The 20,286-nt window shown below is 40.4% G+C and overlaps 1 long non-coding RNA gene across 1 annotated transcript in view; it reads right to left on the bottom strand.

The window, feature by feature from the left end:
- LOC148150623 (uncharacterized) overlaps positions 1-20,286 on the bottom strand; it is a 352,668-nt gene that overhangs the window by 42,950 nt on the left and 289,432 nt on the right. The window contains exon 4 of the long non-coding RNA XR_015751865.1: positions 14,579-14,686. This is a non-coding gene — a long non-coding RNA (uncharacterized LOC148150623). The remainder of the gene's footprint in view (positions 1-14,578; positions 14,687-20,286) is intronic.

Genomic DNA, 20,286 nt, shown 5'->3' with positions numbered 1-20,286 from the left:
CTGTGTGGGGGCATGCTGGGAATGGAAGACAAGTGGACCAGGGTGTCCTGAATGGAATACTGACAAGGAAGGGATACCTCATCGTGTTTCCCCATGACAAGCATGGGCTGTAGCCCAGGCAGTGGGCTTGGCCAACATGGTTAGCTTCATCCAGGTGAAGGACACAATAGATTGTACCCAAGTAATGACAATAGGGCATATCATAACACAGCTGAGCTTATCAATAGAAAAGGTTCCATTCCATTTTTATGCACGTTATCTGTAATCATTGGAACCACATTTTAGAATGTGCTTCACATAATTATCAGTAATGTCAGGATAGCTATACCTCTGTTGTATTCCTGCTGTGTTTAAGGGATGATGTGCCTTACAAGGATGGTTATTGAGGGTGAAGGACTATTCTCTGTGATCATGGCTGATGGCTCCATTCTGCAGCTCCCTGAATAAAATCATTATCAATATAATGCTACCCATTCTTCAAGTAAGTCCATTGTGGAGCTTATGACAGAGCTGAAAATGAGATTTCCATACAAGGATCAGTTTGAGGATTTATAGTACAGTCCAGACTGGGTATATCACACAATCCTAGTGTGCTGTGCTCTCCACAACTACAACAGGCAATCGGGGATATGATGCATGTTGAAGAGCTGGGAGAGTGGGAGCAATCTTTTGAAGAGGAAGATGAGAACATTGAGCAGGAGGAACATCAGCTCCTATGTGATACAAGGCAATGGCTAGAGGTGAGATGGGACTTAATTGACACTGGGTTCCGGGTGAGTGCAAGATGCAATGATTGCTCACTGAAGGCAAATGTTTTGTCGCTTGAAGCAGTCTATTTCTGAAGCAAGAGGCATGTGCAGCTTCTGTTTGTTTGATTTCTGTTCACTTTTACTGCTATTGAATAAAGGTGTATGTTTTGAAGCATTGGAAGGCTTTCCTGTATGTAAAGGTCCCTTATTGAACAATGAGAAGATGTTGCTTACAGTGGGCCTTGGGGCAGTGACTTACAGAGAGGTGCCAGATGGGATGTGACTAAAGACATGTATGTGTGTGATTTTGTGTTTAATCATCAATAGGCATAGAAATACACACATGTACATGCAATAAAGTGTCAGCTGTGCCACCTATGTGCCATGAGAATCATTAGTTGGTGGTGCTGTCCCACTAAGTCCAGAGTGAAGGATTTCTCTGAACTGCCATTGCTTGACCAGATACGTGGTTGGGAGTGGACAAGATCTTCCACCCACAGGCAGTGGAAAGATCAGGCTCGAGCAGTGCTATATGGGGAGTGGCAAAAGGTGAATGAAGGTCAGTTTGGGATGAAACTGCAAGAACACTTGTTTAACATATGGACAAAAACTTTCCATGAGACTCTACAAAAATAACATTCAACCCTATGACTCTAAAGTTTGGCAATAAGGCACAAACAAATGAGGACAGGTGATCAAAATCTTGATGAAAGATATAAATTTTAAGCAGCTCATACTGGCTAGCAGAGAGTTAGAAAGGCAGATGGGCTGAAAGATCAAACTCCAGAATTAGGACATAAGCAGTTGAAGATATAACCACCAGTTGTCGAGCAAATGAATTTGAGGATGCACAAGAGGCTATCACTTTAACAGTGCAAATGTCTCAAAGAGTTGTACAGATGCAGGAAAGTACAGGAACTGGGAAACAGTTTCTAAAAGATATTAGTAACAAGGATGAGAATTTGAAATTTGTGGCATCTACAAGCCAGGAGCCGATATATGTTTGGAAACCCAGGAATGATGAGTGTACAGGGCTTGGTTGAAATTAAGTGATGAGCATAAAATATTTTGGATAACCTCATGGAGTGTGAAAGGTGGGAGGTTTATCAGAAATGCATAAAATGCTTTCACCTAGGGGTAGCATAAACATGACGAAATCCCCAGCCAGGGTAAAGCTGAAACAGAGACAGAAACCTGCAATATTAAGAGGGTGGAAATAAGCAATTTAAGTAGTGCAAAGAGTAGGATACCAAGTTTGTGAACAGTCTAATGAATTGCCAGAAAACACTGTTGAGAGATTAATGGATTAGAATAAATTATCTCTACACTAATAAGACAAAAATCCCCATTTTCTCTCTTCGGTTGGGAAGAGCTTCAGGCACAAAGAGCACAAAAGTATTCTTAATTTGAGGCCACAGGATGGCTTTTACAGAAATAAAAATAAATGCTGCACTGCAATGGTAAAATAGGTCATTTGAGTTTATGGATGAAACAAGGATTTTATTCTACAATTAACTGAGTTGTATCTCTCCTGTGCATGATTTTCCCATTGAACTGTGTATGTGCAGATCCCAGATAATGCTGCCTGATTTACTAACAGTGAGTGCTTCTAATCATACTATTATTCCTAGTGCAAAATTCAGGCTGCAATACGAATGAGTACTCATCTTATCTTACATCACAAGATGCACCATTGGCTCAAAATGCTTTGGGGCTGGTAGGGTACAGGGCTAAAACCTTGAAAGGCGCTTCATAAATGCAAATCTTTCTTTTAACATTTACTCTCTTTGTATCCCGTTCTTTCATTTTATAGCTCTCCAGTCTGCTTGATTTTCAGTTTTCTTTGAATCTATATAAGCTTTTCTTAGCTTGATATTGTGGATAACCTCATGGAGTGTGAAAGGTGGGAGGTTTATCAGAAATGCATAAAATGCTTTCACCTAGGGGTAGCATAAACATGACGAAATCCCCAGCCAGGGTAAAGCTGAAACAGAGACAGAAACCTGCAATATTAAGAGGGTGGAAATAAGCAATTTAAATAGCTCATCTATTAACCACAGTTGCTTAACTACACATATGGAATCCCTGACTTTTTAAAATTGTACGAGACATTTCTGTGAATACTTTCATTTATTTTCCAAAATGTAAATGTAAGTTGTAAACTTTAATGTCATGCATTAATGATTGTGGCATTTTAGACTTCTTGTACATTTTTGACTATTATTACAAAGTTGGGTTCCTTATCATGCACATTTAACTCAGTCAGCTTGCTCGACTTACTGGTGAGATTTCATAATTCTGATTCACCCCTGATTAACTGCAAAATGACATGCTTTTTTCCCACAGCAGTTTAAGAGACCAATTTTATGATAATATAATAGAAAGAAATGAACTGTGGAATTCAGAAAGTGCTTTTTGTGCTGTTATTAGTTTCCATTTAATTCTGGTAAGTGGTCTTGAAATACCAGGGTTATCACTCTGAATTTGGTTACAGTGACATCACTGAAGTGTTTGCTTCTCGCACACGTTACCTGTCACAACCAAAGTTCCCCAGCCAGAGCATGAGGAGTATTTCCCCCAAAAATCTTCCAAATACCTCAGCAGGCCATGATGCAATCTCAACCTATTGCCAAGTGAACACAGGACAGGAACAAATAAAGGTGCTGGAATCTCAGCTGGTTGTACAGCAGCTGCATTGAGAAATAGAGTTAATGGACAGAATCTGCCAAACCCACAACATGGTCAATCAGTGGCAAGTCGGTTGGGAAAAATAGGCCAGACCAGAAGAAATAAGATCCTTGACATGGAGAAGAAAAGGTCTGATTCTGTAATTGTTTTGAGACTATAATCTCACTTGTGAGCAGTTAAGAGGCCAAATTGCATGCATTTGGATGACATTAGTACCTAATTTTGCCTCATTGATAAACACTTCCCTACTTTACCACACACCAGATTAAAAACTAGATAGTGATAATTTCCAATATCAAAGTCAGGGCAGGGATCCAGCAACCCAGCTCACCACCTCTTTCTCTGGTTCTCCATCTTGGTCAGCATTGTTCGTTTATTCTCATGGTTTATTTCCTTCCTTTTGCTTGGTCATATTTTGTTGGATTTTTTCCTAATCTTGAAAATGCTATACAGATACTTTTCTTCTGCTGCTCATAGTTCCTGGATACTGCAGTGTGTTGTGGCCCATTTAATTAAAATGACAAGCAGTCAGAGCTTGAAGCCCTGCTTGCAAACAGAATGGAGATGATACACAAAGCAGTTTCTTCGTCTGTGTTTAGTCTCTCCAGTGAGACCACTGTCTGAGCACGCCATATGGTTTATTAAACTGAAAGAATTGCTACCCTGAATCTTTCCACTTTTTGACTGAGTACAAGGCACACTGGGGGACTTTTGTCCAAAAATTCGAAAATAAATGTGGATTTTCTTGAATTTTCAAGCAACAGATGAATAAAATAAGTGATGTGCTCAGTGTTCCTTTGCTTTTATTTTTGAAAAGAATGGTTCTGCTGCACACCTTGCTCTAAGTTGCCTATATATTGACATCAGTGGAACTGAAAATAGAGAGAAGATTAATACCAAGCAATTGAATCGACATCACACATTTTATATGATTGGTCAAAGTCAAAACTACCCCATTATTTAGAACAGCCTTGGATGCAGTGAAACCTGCCTAATCCTGCTAACCCAAAGTCAAAATAACTAGTCACCACTGAGGAAAAAATATTTCCAGATACTGAACAGAATATCGATGGCAGCAATAAAAATGAATACTACAAAGGTAAGCTCAATAATTAAGTTTACTAATATACTGCATATAATGTGTGAGAATTAACTCTTACCAGGACCTGCTGATGCTTAGGATCTATGTAAGAAAGGAATTTTCTACAATTGTATAAGCAAATATAATTTATTTTTTGACTTTAATTGATTTCTACAACATGTCCCACAGTCATAAAATATTTTCATTGGATAGTCAACTTAAATTTTAAACTGAACATATTGTTTAATGAATTAGATTAGATTAATTACAGTGTGGAAACAGGCCCTTCGGCCCAACAAGTCCACACCAACGTGCAACCCACCCCCCTATACCTAACACTATGGACAACTTAGCCTGGCCAATTCACCTAACCTGTACGTTTTTGGATTGTGGGAGGAAACCCAAGCAGACACAGGGAGGATATGCAAACTCCACACAGAGAGTCGCCTGGGGTGGGAATTGTACCCGGGTTTCTGGCGCTGTGAGGCAGCAGTGCTAACCACTGTGCTACCATGCCGCCCACAAATTCTTAATATTTTCAGAGATCTCCTTTTTAATATCATCACCATGAGAAAAGCACATTGCACAGGAATGAAGTTTACATGAACATTAACAGAGACAAATCCTCAAAACATTTTGTTATATCAGAGCTTCAAATATCTGAGACGACACGAACAAATGTGTATCATTGATGATTGTAGATTTTAGGGGTCAGTCATCTCAGCTCCAGGACATCTCTGCAGGAGTTTCTCAGGATAGTGTCTGAGGCCCAATGTCTTCTGCTTTTCATCAATGACCTTTCCTCCATAATAAGGTCAGAAGTGGGGATGTTTGATAATTATTGCACAATGTTCAGCATCCATATTGAAATGCAACAAGATCTGGACAATATCCAGGCTTGGGTTAAAATGCAGTCAATAACATTTGCACCCCACAAATGCCAGAAAATGACCATTTTCAATAAGAGAAAATATAACCATCGACATTTAACATTCAGTGGTGTTAGCAGACTCCCCCACTATCAACATCCAGAGTGTTACCTTTGGTCAGAAACTGAACTGAACAATCCATGCTAATATAGAAGCTACATCAGCAGTTCAGAAAGTAGGAAAATAGTGAGTACCTCACCTCCTGACTCTCCAAAGTCTGTCCACCATATACAAGGCATGAGTCAAAAGTGTGATGGAATACAGCCTGAATGAGTGCAGCTCCATCAACATTCAAAAAGCTTGACACCATTCATAAGAAAATTAGATCAAGAAAGGGGTCTGCTTGAATAGCATTACATCCACAAGCATCCACTCTCTCCACCACTAATACCCAATCATCACAGTATGTTCCATCTACACGATGCACTGCAGCAACTCACCAAAGATCCTGAGACAACACCTTCCAAACTACAGCCCTACTATTTAGCTGGATAAGGGCAGCAGATACATGGGAACACTGTTCCTTTCCAAGTCACTCACCATCCTACTTGGAAACATACTGCCATTTCCTCAGCATCTCTACATCAAAATTCTGGAATTTCGTCCCTCATGGTGGGTCTACCTACAGTACGTTCATTGCAATTAAGTTCAAGAAAGCAGCTCACCACATTTTCTCAAGGGCAACTAGGGACAGGCAATAAATTTTATAAAAAATACATTTCCCATATTAAAAAAAATTCAGAGAAGGCTCTTGCTTACAGATTTTCTATTAGCTAATCTACGTTTCATTACAACAGGCTGTGAAATCTAATAGTTATAATGAAAGTCACATTGGTTGTTTAATTTAGTATTTTTTGTGTTGGAAAGAGAACCGTACAGAATATAGCATATGAGACATCTGGCAGATCTGCCAACAATAAAATCTTGAATGGGTTAAATCCTGAATAGGTTAAATGTTACCTTTCATTGCTTTTTAGGAGAATAAACTTTTTCATTATATGTTGCAGTTTATAAATACCCACTAAATGAATTTATTTGACACCTTTAGACTACATGCAATTCTCTTCGCACATTGATCTTTGAAACTAACGAGGCACATTGTTCTTTTTAGAACAAATCATTAGTACATTGTTAATTCTTCACACACATTGCAATTTACATCTACGTTCCCCACACTAGGACCCATGACAAAAGACGTTTTCATCAAATGAACCCTAATTCGAGCATACTTTTATTGCGTTTTTACTTGAGGCTTTTCTTTACCAAAGGAAATAACTTTTCGGTGTGCAATGTTCTGATGACATTTCAAATTCTAGGAGGTGCTGTTCCAGACCAAGATGCCCACTGCATTCCAAACATGAAAGAACAATTGTATTGTATATCTAAAAGAGAACAAACTGGAGGATGCTTACTGGACATAAAATTCAATATTTATTCTCTATTGATATTCCAGCTGTTTCCTGAATTTCTCTCATTTACTTGTGCATGGTCTCTCTACATTCTGCATCTCTCCAGGGAACTGACTCCTGCTGACTACTCAGGTCCCTGCTCTGATATGTCATTATAACTGCTTGATCTAATTTTTTTAATGCTTGGGATGTTTGATTTCAATAGAAAGACTGGCATTTATTGCCCATCCTTAATTATTTTTAAGAATGTGATGGTGAGCCATCTGCTTCAACTATTGCAGTCTGTGTGGTGAAGTTACTTCATGGTGTTAATGGGTAGCGAGTTCCAGAATTTTATTGTCAGCATTAACAAAGGAACAAAACATGTCCAAGTCTGGATGGTGTGTGATTTGGAAGTGAACTTCAAGACGATAGTTTTCCCATATGCCTGCCTACATTCAATATTCATAGATAAGACTGCACATTCACAACAAACTGGATGAATGACAGAACTCCCACCAAATGCTTTGCAATGTTTGGGAATAGAAAGTCTGCATTACAATGGGAAAAAAATATATAAGGATGGATTTTTAAAGAAAGGGAGATTGTAGGGATAACAATATTCTTAAACCCACGTAAATATGAATATCAGGAGACAAACAGCAACAACTGCCACGGGATTAAGATGATGAAGCATCCCAAGGCATGTTCCAGGAGCATGATGAAAGAAAAGGTGACTCACATCAACAAATGGAGTTATTAGATAACGAGCTGATTAAAAGCTTTGACAATGAAGTTAGTTTAAGAAAAAAACAACTTGAAGGAGGAAAAGGCAGAAGAGAGGCAAACTGACTAAAGCTAAATGTTGGGGAACACAGGGTCTAATGAGAAGGTGGCATGGTGGCACAGTGGTTAGCTGCTGCCTCACAGTACCAGGACTCTGGTTTGATTTCAACCTTGGGTTTCTGTCTGTATGGAGTTTGCACATTCTCCCCCATCTGCGTGCATTTCATCCAGATGCTCCGGTTTCCTTCTGCAATCCAAAAATGTGAAAGTTACATGGATGTTAAATTGTCCATAGTGTCCAGGGATGTGCAGGCTAGGTGGATTAGCCATGGGAAATGTGCGGTTATGGGGGTGAGGGGGTGGGTCTGCATGAGATGCTCTGTGGAGGATCAGTGCAGACTCAATGGGCCAAATGGCTTCATTCCATACAGGAAGGATTCTATGATTCGAACTGAAGAAAATCAGTATAAGTATGGAAATGGTTTTGGGAAACTGATTGGGTTAAACGCTGATACAGAACTGTTCTGAAGAAGTATCACTGGAACCAAAATGTTATCTCTTCTTTCATTGCACAGATGCTGCCAGACCTGCTGAGTTTTTCGAGATAGAAGGACAGGGAGCTTTCAATAATATCAACTCACAAGGGAGCCAGTGAGATATGTTGAGCGGTAGAATTTGGTAGAAACAGGACAAGAGGTGGGTGCCTTCAATAAGATGATTCAGGGATTAACTGAGGGCCTAAGAGAGGAATTGGAAAAATACTTGTACTGAGGGTTAGGGCATTGAAGGTGAGAGGAAGCTAAACTCAAGAGAATGCAGGGAAGCAGCAAACTTGTTTTTTTAAGAAGAGAGGTAGGCAGATGACAGGAAATTATAGGCTGAGTAGCCCAACATTGGTTATTGGTAAGATTTGAGTGTCCATTTTAAAGGATGAGATTGTGGGGTACTTGGAAGTGAAAGGTAAAATAGAGTTGAGTCAGCATGGCTTCATCAAGTGATGGTCATGCCAATTAAATCTGTTAGAATCATTTGAAGATATATCAAGCAAGTTAGACAACGGAGTGCCAGTGGACATGATGTATTTGAATTTCCAGAAGGTCATTGACAAGATATCACACAGGAGGCTACTAAGTAAGATAATGGCCCATCATTTTAGGGGCAAAGGCACGGATAGAGGATTGATTGACTGGCAGAAGGCAGAAAGTAAGATTAAAGGGCTCTTTTTCAGGATGGCAGCTGGTGACTAATGGAGTTCTGCAGGGTCTGTGTTGGGACCACAACTATTCACATTATACATTAACAATTTGGATGAAGGAACTTAGAGCATTATTATTAAGTTTTCAGATGACACATAGATAGGTGGAGGAATGGGTAATGTTGAGGAGGTGGGGAGCCTAAGAGAGTGGGCAAAGAAGTGATGGATTGAATACAATGTGGGAAAGTATGAAGTTATGCTGTTTGGTAGGAAGAGTACAGGTGTAGACTATTTTCTAAATGGGGAAAGGCTTCAGAAATCTGAAGCAAAAAGAGATGAGGAAGTCCTGGTTCAGGATTCTCTTAAGGCTAACATACAGGTTCATTTCAGAGTTAGGAAGGCAATTGCAATGTTAGCACTCATTCTGAGAGGACTAAAATACAAGAGCAGGAATATATTGCTCAAGGTCTCCGAATGCTCTAGCCAGACTGCATTTGGAATATTGTAAGCAGTTTTAGGCCCCATATCAAAGGTAGATCATGCTGGTCTTGGAGGTGGTCCAGAGGAGGTTTACAAGAATGATCCCAGGGATGAAGGGCTTGTCATGTCTGGGTCTGTACTCAATGGAGTTTAGAAGGATGAGAGGGGAATCTGATTGAAACTTATAGAACATTGAGTGGCCTGGATAGAGTAGATGTGGAGAAGATGTTTTCACTAGTAGGTGGGACTAGGACCAGAGGGGCACAGCCCCAGAGTGAAGAGATAACCCTTCAGAGCTAAGATGAGGAGGAATTTCTTCAACCAGACAGTGGTGAATCTGTGGAACAAAATGCCTTAGAAGGCTGTGAAGACCAAGTCATTGTTTCTATTTCAGATCGAAATAGATGGATTCTTGATTAGTAAAGGGATCAATGGTAATGGGGAGAAGGTTGGGGAATGGAGTTGAGAAACTCATCAGCCATGAATGAATGGCAAGGCAGACTTGACAGCTCAAATGGCCTTATGGTCTTATGGTTTAATATCTTGGCAGCAGAATCACACCCATGTCTTTGATAAGGCTCCTAATAGAAAGAAAAGACCAGGATGGCAGAATCAACTGTTTACAAATGATTCCTATTTGGTTTCTAACAATACCTGTGCAATTGGGTCAATGAACTCTGTTTATTTAGCCTTGGTTGGTATATGATTCCTGAACTTATTGATTTTATTTGCTCTATTTTCACATAAATCAAATGCATCCTACATGTGGCTAGTGTGTGTTATCGTCTGTTTATGCAATTAGCTGAATATTTTCCATTTTTCTTTTAACATGTGACCTCGAGCTTCTCTCTCAGCTCTCTGATTCCAGTGTAGGCGATTCAAGTAATGAAAATAAACAAACTAAAACAGCCTCAGGCTGATATAATAATCATCAATATTCACCAAACTCAGACTGTGACTGTGGTGAAATGTTGCTGTATATCACAACCTGTATAGAGTATGAGAACTCAGCCCGGAGGCTGAACAACCATGGGATTTACTACATTGCCACAAGGTTTAATTGATTCTAGTGCATAACAAATGAATATTTTTAATATTATTGATGTGTTATTTTCACAGTACTCTTCCCTTCTCCATTCTCTCCAGCTTTGGAGAGTTTTTGAGAGGGTTGACACTGTGCACTTGCATGTTTCAAAAATTGAGTTGCGAAGTTCATTGTGCAGCCTTGTTCAACAATCTCCACACTACAATAGGCACTATAATGTGTGAATCATTGTGTAATCTATTAACAACATCATCTTTATATTTATACTATGCAATTAAGGATAAACTAGACAAACTTACAAGGGATAAGAGAACAGACAGTTACAATGGTAGATTCAGATGATAAAAGATGGGAGGAGGTTCAAGTGGAGCATAAACACTGATTGTGGAGGAGTTGGAATGAATGGTCTGTTTCTGTGCCATATATCCAATGTAAACCTATATATTACCTTTAACGTAATGAAATGTCACAAAGCTCTTTTGAGAATGTATTGCAAAAAGCCAGGGTAACTGTAAACCACATAAAAAGATACTAGAGAAGATGACCAAAAAGCTAATCATTGAGATAGCTTTTACAGCCTTTCTTAAAGAAGGAAAATGAGTTCTAAATGTAGTGAGGAGTAGGGTGAGAATTTCAGAGCTTGAGGCCAAGGCAACTGAAGGCACATCCACCATTAGTGGAGCAATTCTAATTGGGAATGTACAAAACGTCAGAATTGGTGGAACACAGATATCTCAGAGGCTTGTGGGGCTGAAGGAAATTACAAGGAGGGAGTGGCAAGGCCAAGAAGGGATTTAAAGACAAAGGATGAGAATTTTAAAGAGAATGGGAGCCAATGGAGGGATGCATTCCCAATTCAGTTGATACAATGCACCATGAACATTTTTACACTTGGCTTTCTATAAAATATTATTCTTAGTTCTTATGTAAAATGTGATAAAACTGTTGTGATATCCTTATGCAACTTTTTTAAACAATCTTCCCACAAGGCGCCAAATTGACAGCTGCATGGCTGCTCCAACACCAAGGCAGAAGTGGGTACTGCAGATGCTGGAGATTAGAGTCAACGTTAGAGTAGTGCTGGAAAAGCACAGCAAGTCAGGCAGCATCCGAGGAGCAGGAAAATTGACATTTTGGTCAAAAGTCCTTCATAATCCTTCAACACCAAGACTTCCCACTGCCACCTCTGTAATGTTTCCAACTCCGAACTTGTCACAGTTCATCTGCTGTTGAAACCCTCACCAATGTCTTTGTTTCCTCTAGGCATGACACTTCCAATGCTCTCCTGGTCAGCATCCCACATCTCACTTTAAACTTGTGTTCATCCAAAATTCTTCTGCCCATTTTTTTCTCGCATCAAGAACCCTCCACCTATCTGCCTTGATCGCTGACACTGGATACTGTCTGAAAACATCTCAGTTTTTAAAGGCCTCAGCCTGGCTTTTGAATTATTCCATAGCTTCTCCTGCTCCCTAGCCATATATAACCTTCTACAGCCTTACAAATCTTCAAGATCTCCGTGTACCTCCAATTCTGACACTTTGCACTTACACAAATTTTAAACTCCCTATCCTTACTGGCTGCGCTTTCAGATGCTTACATGTTCACATCTGGAATTCTCTCCCTAAACCTCTACACCGCACCCATTCTTGAAGGTACTCCTTACAACTCTGTGACCATGTTTTTGGTCATCTCTCCCCTTTTTTTTAACTCTTTATTGATAACTGTTTGGAAATTTCAGTTTGTTAAATGTATGATATGAATGTAAGATATTATTGATGTGAAGTAAGCCATAAGTACACACATGGAGCACCAGTACTCTATATTGTAAACTTTTCCTGACTTTTGCAATTACCAGGTTGTTATTTCTATACACAAGTAAAGCAATTCTTGTGTGGATTAATAACACTATTTCTTTTGTTCAGCTGGCACCAGCTTGCAACAGTTAGGGCATCCTCAGCAGCAGTGTGTGCTATTATTTAAGAGGATCACCCACCCAAGAAACAATAAAAGAAACCCGTTTGGAAAGGTACATTACCAATTGCCAATCCTTTAAAGATACAAGATTGTTAGCTCTGCTTTCTATCGTGAACAACACCACAAGTCTGGGAGTCCTGAGATCCTACCTTTGATTCAAAGCTTTGCAGACTCAGAGTAAGATTGAATGGTCACTTTCATCACAATGACCACAAATACGGACAAATGAGATGAAAGTAACATGACAAGAAGTAAATATGAAACTGGCAGAAGTTGTGTGCTGTGTGTCATTCCTGAAGAAGGGCTCATGCCCGAAACGTCGATTCTCCTGCTCCTTGGATGCTGCCTGACCTGCTGTGCTTTTCCAGCAACACATTTTCAGCTCTGCTGTGTGTCAGCCATCAAGTACAAGACAGATAGGTGGAGGGTATCCTATTGATAAAGCCGCAATTTGCTGATTGTTGATATGGGCAATGATCCTCCATATTTTAGACCAAATCTATTCCATGATTTGCTTAAAAGAATAATTAAAATGCACTGCAGCAGTGGGTTTGTGGCCAACATAGAACATGATCATACATTATTTATTATTTCTAGCAAAACAAAAGGGCTAAACAATTTAAAGTTACTGACAATCATGCTTTTTATTGATTAGCATAAAAGATGATAGTTTTTTTGCTTATTTTGCAATTTTTTTTGTTGACTATTATCAGGACAATACAAAACAACACCAATCTACCATAACAATGAACTTCTGCTAATCCGTGCTGACCAATATTAGGAAGTCCTTGCATCACCCAATTCTAGACTAATGGTTTTAAATAAATATGTACAACCCCTCAACATGTAATCAGGTTATTTATCTCTCCCAATTTTCATTGATTTAAATGCAAATGAAAGTTGGGAGTGATGTACATCCAGAGGCTGAATCGATATCGCCCATTTTACACCATCACCCAAAGTCAAAATTACCCTGAGGTTATTTTGTTTAGTGGGAATTGCATACAAAATATGCTGAGCAATTTAATACTTCACTGGTTCAGTCCCCTCCAGCACAAAACTCTAATGGTCTAAGTAGCTTTGGCAATCACAGTTACGTTAATTTAGCAAACTCATTCCTGCCTCTGAATTTAAAAGGGAAGAAACAAAGCCATGATAATTAATAATTCAACTTTCTTGGTAAGAATCCCTGGGACTGTTCAAATGTCTAGGTAAAGGAGGGTGTGGCACACATAATCGCATAAATCCAAACACCATAAACTACTGGAATTTTTGCACTATAATATTGGCACACACCTCAGATGGCCAGTGCTAAGATTCAAGTCTTCAGTATAATTCATGATTTCAATGTGCATACAATATATAAATCCATATCAATGGAAAATTAAAACATGAAATATCCTTGCAGGAGTTAAGTGACATGCTATTTTCAGCTCCAAAGTATGTGGTAAAATAATTTTCTTCAGTGATTTCCTCACTATAGCACTGTCGCCAATTGCATCCAACTCATTTTCGGTCCTGTCAATTCTCGCAGAGTCACTGCAGAGGCTGAACTTATAAATGCTTTTACATGTGAACACAGTGACCTGAGTATCATAAGTTAAACATTTAACTCAGATACTAAAAAGTTCCAGAGTTATTTTGCAGTAGTGCATTAACTATTATGGAAGGAACAGATTCATTAACTGGTTCCTGACTCACTGCAGTGTAGTTGCATAAATTTTAAGAATATAGAACTCTATTTGGAGACTGAATAAAAGTGCCTCAGCAACCAATTATCCATTATGGTACCCCATTGTGTCTTTTTATTTTATTTTATCTCTCACTGTTGCTTTTGCCAATACTGGATGCCATTTAATCGAAGTTATCACTGCCATTTGGGAATGGTTATTGATATATCACGTTATTTTGTTTCTGCCGGGCCACAGCACAATAATACTCACAATATTATGTGCATGCAATTGGCACATGTTCAGCATTCTGTGCAGCAAGAATTAACATTGCTCCCCTACCCCACCCCACTTGAATTTGTGAACTTGACCAAATAACAGCAACCATTTATTAAGCAGGCATTTAGTGGCCTACTCAACATTGTACAACAATCTCCCAAAGAAGAAAGTGAAAACTACAATCATTTAAGATGAACAATTGAAAGTATTGGCTTCCTATTTTTAGCCTCTCAAAAACTGAACCCTGAGTTCCACCTATAATGTTTGTTTGTTTAAAAATTAATAAATTTTAAATAAAACGAATGACTCACCACAATCAATAGGAGAAGGCATAATTTCTCTTCCAGTAGTATTGTTTCTTCCAGAAGGGCATTACCTCGAGTCAATATTTTTGGGCTTCCCTTTCTGGCTGAGTTATGCTGAAAGACAACAGACCTGACAGTTATAATCTAAAAGTCAAACAATAACATTTCAGCATTGTTTCAGGCAGCATATCACTATTTGCTATAAGGCAATATCAATGATAATGGTATTTTCTGCATTTGATATATCCAGTTTCCGAATATACAACTTGCGGAATCTAAACATAGTCACAAGACATTCTTTTAGTTACAATTTTGTTAGTCATTTGCAAAATTCACCTATGAAGTCATTTTAACAAAACTAAATGGAGAACGATACAGGAAATCAAAAATAAGAATTTAAGAATATAAATTTGCAAGAATAGAAGATGGACTGAAAATGCCAGTTGCCAAGAAAGAATGAAAGAGAAAAAATATAGGGAGAATCTGCTAAAGAGACCATTCATTTTACAGTGAGTAAGGTTGAAATATTTCAGAGTTCCCAGATGCTGCATTATTAGACTAGGTTCACTTCAAACAGGATGCCAGCGCTATCTTTGAAGTAGCCACCTTTGAGTGCTGCACCAGCACATTTGCTGAAAACATATAAAAATATATTAAATCTACTTATTTTTGTCAGTAGTCACTGTAAGCAGTTGTACAGGTCATTTGTTCATCATCTTGTTCCATGTGTGTAAATTTGAATTGGTTTGATATGCCTTGTTTCCATTGCTCCTTGCAGCATTAAGTTCTTAAAATAAATGCCATCCAAACCGACAACAACTTGGATTTGCATAGTGCCTTTAATGCAATAAAACAGCCCATAGTGCTTCATAAACTATGAAACTAACTAGAAAACCAAAACAGGAATGAAGGCAGTCGGGTGGATGAGCTAACTAGCTGTGGCAATGTGATACAAGGAGCTGTGCAGATGGAGAAGAAAGAAGGAGACAGTATAGAGAATAGAGTTACGCTGTTCTCTGCAGCAAAGAGTGAGAATCCAGATGGCTGTATTGGCTGCCTGGTGTGAGAGTTTGGGATATCTGTTTCTGGCTGGGGAAGAAGTTACAGTGAGAAAGGTAGGATCCACTACTTATGCTCACAAAAGTACAAACAACACATAATAGTACGAGGAAAGAGGTCTGCTAAGAGACAATGAGGAGTTAGGTGCCAAATTAAAAAAGCAGAACCTCAATGGTAGTAATTCCTATATTATTACTTGAACCATGTGCAAACTGGCAGAAAATGGATAACATTAGAGAAGTTAACGAGTAACTCAAAGGTGTGTTTGGGAGAAGTGGGTTCTGATTTGTGGACACTGGCACTAATTTTGAAGAAATGGGATCTGCATTGTTGGAATAGTCTACACCAGAATCATGCTGGGATCAGTGCCTTGAGAGTTAGATGCCGAGGGAAGGAATGAATGCTTTACCCTAAACAAGGGGTAAGTGGGTGAAGGATGTTGAGTGGAGGTTATAATTCCAGAAATAGAGCTGAAGCAGAAGAGATGAATACAAAAGCTGAAAATAATGTCAAAAATGATAGGAAGGGACAGAGAGAAAGAAAACAACTTAAGAATATACCAACAGTCAAGATGGGATGCTACAATGATAAAAAAAGGCTTTATCTGAAAATGCATATTATTCATTTAATTCAATATATATTGATGATATATGTTGAATTAAATAAACGTAATCTGATAGTCATTACAGAGACAGGGCTGTAGGATGACAACAATTGCATTCTGAATATAGAGGGGTCTCCATCATTCAAGAAAAATGGACAGAGGATTAGCTAACTAATAGAAATCACAGAGTTAGGATAAAGTGAGACATTTTCAGGATAGCAACCAGCAACTAGTCAGCAATCAATAGTGAGACCATAATTATTTACAACATATATCGATAATTTCGAGGAGGGATGTGAACGTGCCTTTGCTAAATTTGCAAATGACACAAAATTTGGTGGGAAGACAAGTGGTAAGGATGACAAGGTGATAAGGTGAAAGTCAGGAGGTTGAAAGGAATTTGATGAAAAATATTTTCACCCTGAGAGTGGTAGGAGTTTGAAATGCACTACTTGGAAGTGCAGTAGAGGTGACAAAAATACAACCTTAAAAAAAGAACTTGGATGAACAATTGAAATGTCATAACATTCAAATGCCAAATGTTGCAAAGTGGGATTACTATAGATTTAGTGTCGTTTTGGCAGTATGGACCCGATGGGCCATCTTCTGCACTGTATGATTTCGTGACATAAAGACTCTACAGATAGATATAGACAGGTTAAGTGCTACGAGCTAGTGAGGGCAGGAAAAGGAGGATAGTGCAGATGAATGCATGGCTGAGGAGCTGGTGTATGGGAGAAGGATTCACATTTTTGGATCATTGGAATCTTTTTTGGGGTAGAAGTGACCTATACAAGAAGGACGGATTGCACAAAAATTGGAAGGGGACTAATATACTGGTAGGGAAATTTGCTAGAACTGCTTGGATTTAAATTAGAAAGGTGGGGGGGGGGGGGCCCAGGGAGATAGTGAGGAAAGAGATCGATCTGAGACGGGTACAGCTGAGAACAGAAGTGAGTCAAACAGTCAGGGCAGGCAGGGACAAGGTAGGACTAATAAATTAAACTGCATTGATTTCAATGCAAGGGGCCTAACAGGGAAGGCAGATGAACTCAGGGCATGGTTAGGAACATGGGACTGGGATATCATAGCAATTACAGAAACATGGCTCAGGGATGGGCAGAACTGGCAGCTTAATGTTCCAGGATACAAATGCTACAGGAAGGATAGAAAGGGAGGCAAGAGAGGAGGGGGAATGGCGTTTTTGATAAGGGATAGCATTACAGCTGTGCTGAGGGAGGATATTCCCGGAAATACATCCAGGGAGGTTACTTGGTTGGAACTGCGAAATAAGAAAGGGATGATCACCTTATTGGGATTGTACAGCAGTTCAGGCAGTATCCAAGGAGTGGGAAAATCGATGTTTCAGGCAAAAGCCCTTCATCAGGAATACAGACACTGTCTGAAGGGTGAAGAGATAAATGAGAGGAGAGTAGGGGGTGGGGAGAAAGTAGCATAGAGTACAATAGGTGAGTGGGGGAGGGGATGAAGGTGATAGTTCAGAGAGGAGGGTGGAGTGGATAGGTGGAAAAGAAGATCGGCAGGTAGGACAAATCATGGGGACAGTGCTGAGCTGGAAGTTTGGAACTGGGGTGAGGTGGGGGAAGGGGAAATGAGGAAACTGGTGAAGTCCACATTGATTCCACCACAGAACTCACCAAATGGCCTCCTTCTTTAGAGACCGCAATTTCCCTTCCCACGTGGTTAAAGATGCCCTCCAACGCAACCCGTCCACATCCCGCACCTCCGCCCTCAGACCCCACCCCTCCAACCGTAACAAGGACAGAACCCCCCTGGTGCTCACCTTCCACCCTACCAACCTTCGCATAAACCAAATCATCCGCCGACATTTCCGCCACCTCCAAACGGATCCCACCATCAGGGATATATGTCCTTCCCAACCCCTTTCCGCCTTCCACAAAGACCATTCCCTCCGTGACTACCAGGTCAGGTCCACGCCCCCCCAACAACCCACCCTCCCATCCTGGCACCTTCCCCTGCCACCACAGGAATTGCAAAACCTGCACCCACACCTCCTCCCTCACCTCCAACCAAGGCCCTAAAGGAGCCTTCCACATCCATCAAAGTTTTACCTGCACATCCACCAATATCATTTATTGTATCCATTGCTCCCGATGTGGTCTCCTCTACATTGGGGAGACTGGACGCCTCCCAGCAGAGCGCTTTAGAGAACATCTCTGGGACACCTGCAACAATCAACCACACCATCCTGTGGCCCAACATTTCAACTCCCCCTCCCACTCTGCCGCGAACATGGAGGTCCTGGGCCACCTTCACCGCCGCTCCCTCACCACCCGACGCCTGGAGGAAGAACGCCTCATCTTCCGCTTCGGAACACTTCAATCGCAGGGCATCAACAGTTTCCTCATTACCCCTTCCTCCACCTCACCCCAGTTCCAAACTTCCAGCTCAGCTGTCCCCATGACTTGTCCTACCTGCTGATCCTCTTTTCCATCTATCCACTCCACCCTCCTCCCTGAGCTATCACCTTCATCCCCTCCCCCACTCACCTACCGTACTCTATGCTACTTCCTCCCCAACCCCACCCTCCTCTCATTTATCTCTCCACCCTTCAGGTATTCTGCCTGTTTTCCTGATGAAGGGCTTTTGCCCGAAACATCGATTTTCCTGCTCCTCGGATGCTGCCTGAACTGCTGTGCTTTTCCAGCACCACTAATCCAGACTCTGGTTTCCAACATCTGCAGTCATTGTTTTTACCCCCTCAAAGATCAGCCAGGCGGCCTTTGTGTGGAGCCACAGAAAATGGGGGAGATACTAAATGAATATTTTGCATCAGTATTTACTGTGGAAAAGGATATGGAAGATATAGACTGTAGGGAAACAGATGGTGACATCTTGCAAAATGTCCAGATTACAAAGGAGGAAGTGCTGGATGTCTTGAAACGGTTAAAAGTGGATAAATCCCCAGAACCTGATCAGGTATACCTGAGAACTCTGTGGAAAGCTAGAGAAGTGATTGCTGGGCCTTTTGCTGAGATATTTGTCTCATCGATAGGTGAGGTGCCGGAAGACTGGAGGTTGGCAAACGTGGTGCCACTGTTTAAGAAGGGCGGTAAAGACAAGCCAGGGAACTACAGATCAGTGAGCCTGACCTCGGTGGTGGTCAAGTTGTTGGAGGGAATCCTGAGGGACAGGATGTAAATGTATTTGGAAAGGCAAGGACTGATTCGGGATAGTCAGCATGGCTTTGTGTGTGGGAAATCATGTCTCACAAACTTGATTGAGTTTTTTGAAGAAGTAACAAAGAAGATTGATGAGGGGCAGAGCAGTAAATGTGATCTATATGGACTTCAGTAAGGCGTTTGACAAGGTTCCCCATGGGAGACTGATTAGCAAGGTTAGATCTCATGGAATACAGGGAGAACTAGCCATTTGGATACAGAACTGGTTAAAAGGTAGAAGACAGAGGATCATAGTGGAGGGTTGCTTTTCAGACTGGAGACCTGTGACCAGTGGAGTGCCACAAGGATCGGTGCTGGGTCCTCTTCTTTTTGTCATTTACATAAATGATTTGGATGCGAGCATAAGAGGTACAGTTAGTAAGTTTGCAGATGACAACAAAATTGGAGGTGTAGTGGACAGCGAAGAGGGTTACCTCAGATTACAACAGGATCTTGACCAGTTGGGCCAATGGGCAGAGAAGTGGCAGATGGAGTTTAATTTAGATAAATGTGAGATGCTGCATTTTGGGAAAGCAAATCTTCGCAGCACTTATACACTTAATGGTAAGGTCCTAGGGAGTATTGCTGAACAAAGAGACCTTGGAGTGCAGGTTCATAGCTCCTTGAAAGTGGAGTCACAGGTAGATAGGATAGTGAAGAAGGTGTTTGGTATGCTTTCCTTTATTGGTCAGAGTGTTGAGTTCAGGAGTTGGAAGTTCATGTTGCGGCTGTACAGGACATTGGTTAGGCCACTGTTGGAATATTGCGTGCAATTCTGGTCTTCTTCCAGCGGAAATATGTTGTGAAACTTGAAATGGTTCAGAAAAGATTTACCAGGATGTTGCCAG

Source organism: Chiloscyllium plagiosum, unplaced genomic scaffold (genome assembly GCF_037043375.1).
Source record: "Chiloscyllium plagiosum isolate Xiang-an unplaced genomic scaffold, Cpla_swu_hap1 HiC_scaffold_3, whole genome shotgun sequence".
NCBI lineage: Eukaryota > Metazoa > Chordata > Chondrichthyes > Orectolobiformes > Hemiscylliidae > Chiloscyllium > Chiloscyllium plagiosum.
Note: the sequence above shows the minus strand (reverse complement) of the source record. Positions and strands in the feature narration are given on the sequence as shown.